Source organism: Thunnus thynnus, chromosome 2 (assembly GCF_963924715.1).
Source record: "Thunnus thynnus chromosome 2, fThuThy2.1, whole genome shotgun sequence".
Lineage (NCBI taxonomy): Eukaryota > Metazoa > Chordata > Actinopteri > Scombriformes > Scombridae > Thunnus > Thunnus thynnus.
In genome coordinates this window covers 29,552,398-29,559,477 of record NC_089518.1, presented here as the reverse complement: position 1 = coordinate 29,559,477, position 7,080 = coordinate 29,552,398, and positions in this window count along the sequence as shown.

Here is a 7,080-nt window from a genome sequence, read left to right as displayed (position 1 = left end):
TATGCACACTCACTCCTGCTTTATCTATCTCTTCATCTTCCGTTCTCTTCTCTGTTTTACACACAAACACTCATTCATTGCATAATATTATTTTAGTACAGAGGTTGCTGTCAGATATCAGAACCAAGTGTATATAAATGTACATAGTTGTAGTTCCATAGAGATAAACAAAGTGATAAAAACTGATATAAGATTATTAAAATGGGAGAAGAAGCTGTCTCTCTCTGTCAGACCACCTACGTATCTTTTCGTACTGTACATTTATCAGTCTGTGCAGTGGGTAATCAGCGAGGATCCAGAGCTGAAGTGGCTCCAGTGTCGTTTTGAACCATTAGCAGCCCACATGTGGGTTCATAAATCATCTAGAGTGTGTTTGCACAGCTGGCTGCGACCCTCCACTCTCCTAGCTCCAACCTCGCTGCCATATCGATTTCAAACAGGCAAATATTTGTAATCATCTGGATAACTTGATTTACATGTAAAGTTTTATTATTTGATTGATGGAAAACAGCAGTAAGCGTGGGTAGGCCTATGAGGGGAGTAAAAAATGGTCACAAACTACATGAAAATGTGTATTTTTGCTAGACTGTCTGACTAGACACTGCTTATCTATCCAAAATAAATGCGCGTAATAATCATTTTCATCCTCTGCAAAGGACGTAGAGATGTTGCAACAGGTCTACAGCATCGTAAAGGATTCGTCTCACTCCTCTCACAGACCTCCTGTCCTCTTATAAGAGATTGAAGTATAAATTCCAACACCTCACACACACATACAGTGGGCCTATATAAAGCTAGCCACCTTGAATCTTTTTTTGTACATGGGCGACCATGTATGTAGTCAAGTCAGCTTTTATTTATACAGCCCAATATCACAAATCCAAAGTGCATCAAAAGTGGCTTTACAATCTGTACAGCATACATCGTCTATCCTTCTAGACACTTGATTTGGATAAGGAAAAAACCCTTTAATGGGAAAAAAATGTAAGAAACCTCAGGAAGAACAACAGAGGAGGGATCCCTCTTCATGCAGTAGATGTTATGTGTACAGACTAGACCAAGTAGCAAATTAAAAAAACAAAAGGAGAAACAAGATGACAGAATTACAGATCAATTGATAACATACAAGAATGTTGTATATGAAGAATATATATACTTTATTTTTATTTATTTATTTTTTCTTCTCTGGCATATACACTTTGAGTTCAAACCTCATTTATTGCACTCAGGTGTTTGATGGACACACTTCTCCTGTTTTGTGGTATTGTCTCGATGTTTTCATGTTTTGTTGGTTTTTATCTTATTTGGTTGTATTTTTATCGTTGAAATGACAATTTGAACCTGAACTTGAACCGCTTTTTCTTTTTTTCTTTTTTTTATAGTGCAGTTGATACCTTCACATGACGAAATCTACTCACCGCAGCCCATATCAAACGCACCCTCTCACCTTTGCAACAGGGCGGGATATTTGAGCTTCTCGTTGTCCACGATGTCCTGCTGCTGCTGCTGCATCATCATGCATTGAAAACTTTTCTTTAAAAGCGCTAGACAATAACAATTACAGAAACTAGCATTTCATTAGCAAGCTCACCTGTCAACAGTCAGATCCTGCTGATCATGGAAGGATTTGTGGATAAATAATGTCTTCCTGCTCCGTTTGTAGGGCACGCATCAAGTCAGTCGCACAGGTGCACTTCAAGCCGGAAGTCGGACTTTCCTGCAGCAGTTTTGGATCACAGTCTTCCCTTCCTGTTGAGATCAGCTACTTTTTCAAGGTAAGCTGTTTGTGTGTTAATATGCAGGTTGTGAGTGCATGCCTGGGCTCTGTTCAGTCAGTTTTTTTTTTTGGATTTGGCCTGACAATATCTGTAAGCTATGGCTGTTGGTGCTGCTGGCTGTTTTTATGCTCTGTGCGGATTTGGCTGAACTTATTTCTCTTTTGTTTGTTGTTTGGAATGTTTATTATGATGCTGTCATGCTGTTGATTTACGTTGGTGGTGACATATGGCACATGTTGGAGTACACAGGGCCATAAACAGGACAAGTGGTTTCACAGAATAGATGGATGTTTGGTTTGGTTTTATGGCACATTTCCTCCCATATTGTTGTTTTTTGGGGGTTTCGTATGGTGCTGGCGGATAGTATTTTATTTCTTTTATGGATGTAAATGTGGATTTTGTCTTGCATACATTCCAATCACTTATTTCCCTGTGATTTTGGGAAACATGTTTGTCACATGCTGTGTATATATATATATATATTACAGCCAAACTCAGAATAATGAGTTTGTGTAAGTGCTTGCTCTACCAATCTTCATATTATAAGTTAATCTAAACTTCCTCCTGCTGCATTTATTTACTTATTATTCATATACTGCTGGTCAGTTGCTGCTTATTATGCTACAAAACATTTCATAACAAAACATTGGGTAACATATAAGGTAAAGTTTCATTATTTGCTGCATTCCTGCTGCTGCACATCCAGACTTATATATTTTATCCCTCTGCTGCTGCACTGCTCATAATGTGCCATTGCTGCAAACACTTGCTACTACTGCTACTGCTGCTGCTCAGATGTCACTTCATAAACACATATTCTTTGAGTTATGGGGAGAGATTATCTTTCATTATGTGAAGTCGTGTTTAAGGTCATGTTTGGGTTTCCCGTCTGCAGCCATCTTGTCAGTAACTGGAGCCATATTTGACAGTGATAGACTTAGACTCTGTTGTTTTTTTTTAGTTTTAATTGCCATCAAGACAATTTTTGGAAGAAGGGAAGAACATAGTGTGTTGTAGAAAAAAATGTTCAACTTCATGTTTTATGACTGAAGGTTGAACTCTAAAGTGAAAGGATTTCTGAAGCCATCCTCTAGCAGTCATTAGTGGCTTCGCATCGTTGCTTTTGGTCTGTGGTGAAGTCCACCACATCAGAACCAAATTGGTACATTTCAGTCTCTTTTATTTATTTGTTTTTTCCTCCATTCCCTGTTTTTTTTTCTGGCTGTGACTGGCAGTGGCCAAGAATAAACCATGCATGAAATGATGAAACGTGTGTAGTCGGGGAGTAATTCAACAATTTTTCTAATAACAAATGTAGAAAGAAAATCTTTTATCTACAGACTGTTCTTAAATTGCTGACTCTTCAGGATACTGTGATGGTAGGAAGCCACAAACGTTTTTGTCACAGTGAATGCATTTCATGTTAAAGATGGAACCAGTTGCAAAGGACAGTCCTTGATGGATAAGTTCCATGGTGACGGCTGACATGAAAAGCTGAGGTTGTGATCCCCAGCAAGGGTCTGTCAGTGGGAGGTCCCCCAGGGTCTGTCACCTTGCTCTGTCCTGCAGGGTCCCTGTCACTAGGGATTGGAATCACACCCATGGGTGCATTCAGACAATCTTAAGGGTTCACTACTCCTTTGCCCTGTTGAATGTTATTTTTTAAGGTTGGAGCGATGTTTCAATGGCAATAGGGAAGCGTAGTGTCTACAAGCTGGCAATGATGTGTTGAAAATGATGACAGTATGTGAGAAGTTATTGCAGTTAATGAGTATTTGCATGCTAATTTTGATATAAGAACTTTGTTTCTTACTGCAATCTTGTGTCATTGACCTTTTGCACTTCAAGCATACTCAGATGCTTCATATTGTGTTTATTAAGTCTTATATTCTAAAATCATGCAAAACATTCTTCAGATGTCAGATTGTTTGTGGGCATGCACAAACAATCTGACATCATCATGAGGAGGAAGTAGAAGTAACTTTGCAAACAGAGTGTTCAGAGCAGGTTGAAGCCCTGACTTTTGACTTTCAGGGAGCCTTTATACATACGTTCACCTCAAGTTTTCAAACTTTGACTATGTTTGATGTAGACACCTTATATTGTTACCATATATAAATGGCAGAAAATCCTAAAATGCATGTTATGTTCGCTTTAACATAAGGTGTTCTGCTGCTAGACACCATAGGAGCTTGTTTTAATGACATCCATACATGTACATTAATTCAGTGAGTATGTGCAGTAGGCTACACACATTTTGCCCAATCCCTATGACTTGTCAGAAAAGTAGGATAAATAAAGAAAAGCATTTAGTCTCCCATGAATCAAGGGTGCATTTTGAAACAAAGCTGTAGCCTCGAAAATGCTGTAAATATCTAAATATCCTGTTTCAAGCATAAACGGCAGCCATTGATACTGTCATATCATAATTTTCTGAAGTTTCAGTTTAAGAACACAGTGGCAGATTCTGTAACTGCAGTGACAGTGAATACAGAAATTAATGAAACTTGTAAGTATTCCTGTCAGATAATAATACCAGACCATAATCCAAAAAAAATCAGATATGAGCAACACACCAGGATTGCTCATAAAGATGTGTGGTGTGAATGTAGTCACACAGAGATCTCTGGTTCCCTGGATTTGCCCCAAATACTCAGGAACCTGCACAGGTCAGAAAACCCTCCTTCTTGGTCTCATTAACAGCGTCAGTCTCTCTGGTTTCTTTCTTATGAAGCTCAGCAGGTTGGAGAGGCCTGTCAGTGCCTATATTGTCTGGCTGACGTTTTGTTTTTCAACAAGTCATTTTTTTTTCTAGTTAGCACTGTGGAAATTGGATTGGACAATGGTCAGCTCTGGATATCGACTGGATGCCGAGTTGTTCTTTCATACTGGTGCCAGCAGTGCTCCTTAAACAAAACACCACAGTACTGTGTGGGCCAGATAAAAACTCTGGCATTACCTTCTGTCAAGTCTGTCAGTCAGCATAACCCTCATTCTTTCTCTTATTCATACACACACACACACACACTGCAGAGTTGAAGTTTCATAAAAGTCCACTTCTATGGGAAATTCCCCCTCTATATCATACTTTCCAACAAGGCTAGTGGGTCAAAAATGGACACATAAAAAGATAAAAAGGAAAGAAAAAAGATTCTGTACATTTAACCAAATTACATAAAAGCTTAAATGGATTTGCGATGAAACCCCAAGCCCAAAAACCATGTCTGAGAAATCCATCATGGTTTTCACAAGCTTTCCCCGGCGATTAGCATTGGCTGGAGCGTTGGCGTGCACTCCAAATCAAAACCATATTCATTCTGGCCCGACACGCTTGTGTGCTCTCAGAAAGTGTCTCAGTTGCTAACCCCGTGATTTATAAACAATTATCTAACCACAGTGGCCAAATCAAAGGCCTAGAAAAAAGGAACAAATTAACAGAAAGGTATTTTGCTTTTCTAAGGGACCTAATTTTGAAAGCCGCAGTATTCATAAAGTCACGGTGCATAATTATGTTTTTATAGCTGTTTAAACTATAAAGTTGCCTTGTAATTTCATGGTTACAAAAGTAGTAATTTTGAGACCCCAGTTTTGCTTTGGCTTTGTTTGTTTGCGTTTTTGTGTAAGAAGTTATGCATGTTTTAAAAACTGAACTCTGAATTTTCACAGGATGTGGGATTTTTGTAAATGTTACATTTGTGTCTAAAAAGCAACACAAATCTGGAGTGACAGGTGCGGCAGTGGGTGTTGGGAGGAAGTTTGATGACTTATATGAACCCACAACTATTGATCATACACTGCTTGTTATATCATATTTTGAGCCAGTGCTGTATTCAGACTGTCAGACAAAAGCAGAAGGTTTCACTTTAAAAAACACAACATATGCTTGTCCTGTTTGTGGGAGAAATTGTGCTCTACTTAATCTTGACTCCAAATTATACAGCTGTACATGCTCTGACTAAGGCGTGTTGTGGCTGAATGTTCATGTATTTTTCATATTGTTGAATAAAGATGCAGTAGAGTTAGGATCGGGCAAGTATCAGGTCACTGTTTCTTTATAATAATATTGGATTCACAGGATTTTTGCATCAATGTCACAAAGCTTATTGGTTTGTCACATCTGGCTATTTTTAAATTTTTTTTACAACCTTTACCATTCTATTATAATATAAAACTACATATACTGTGATAGAAGATTTTATCTGTATTGTCCACCCCTAACAGGGCTACAACTAACAATTATTTTCATTATCGATGAATTTGCAGATTATTTTCACGGTTCATCGATTGATCATTCGGTCAATAAAACATCAGAAAACTGTGAAAAACACTCATCACAATATCCTAGAGCACAAGATGATGTCATCAAATCTTGTCAGACCAACAGTCCAAAACCCCCAAATATTAAATTTAGGCCTACAGTAATTTATGGCCACAAAAAGCAACAAAATCTCACATTTTAGAGCCTTGTACCAACAAATGTTTTGCATTTTTGCTTGAAAAATTACTTAAATGATTATTAAATTATCAAAATAGTTGCTGAATAATTTTTCTGTTAATCGACTAATCAATCGTTGCAGCTCTAATTTCTGATTTGATTTTGATTAATATGTTGATTATTTTCCCAATTAGTCATTTGGTTTTGAAATTTCAGAAAATGGTGAAAACTGACATTCACTGTTTCCCAAAGACCAAGATGAAACCTACAATTTCTCTTTTTGTTCTGAGCAACAGTTCACAACCCAAAGATATTCAATTTACTGTCACAGAGGACTAAAGAAACAGTTTTCCAGAGGCCAAGGTCTTGTTTTGTCTTGTTTTATTCAACCGACAGCACAAAACCCAAAAGATATTTTGTTTATAATGATATAAACAAGAGATAAGTGTGAAATCCTCACACCTGAAACACTGGAACCAGTGAAAATTTGGTATCTTAGCTTGAACTATTATCAAAATTGTTGACAATTGCTTGTCTGACCATTGACTAATTGATTAATAGACTAATTGTTTCAGCCTTCTTTTGTGACCCACCAATTAAAAACAGGTTGACATGTTCTAAAGATTATTTATAATATTTCCAGCCTCATGTTAGAGTTGAACTTCTGCAACAGATGAAAGACAAAGAAGCATGAGCAAGAGGATTACTCACACTGTGGTGAACAGGTGAAGGTACATTTTCTCAAACACAGCTTTATATTACAGAAAATGTGAAGGACAAACAACGACAGCTCCCACCATCTCTGCAGTTAGGCTGAGTTTTAGCTCCTTTGCAGTATTTCTTACTTGCACAAACATCACTGTGCTT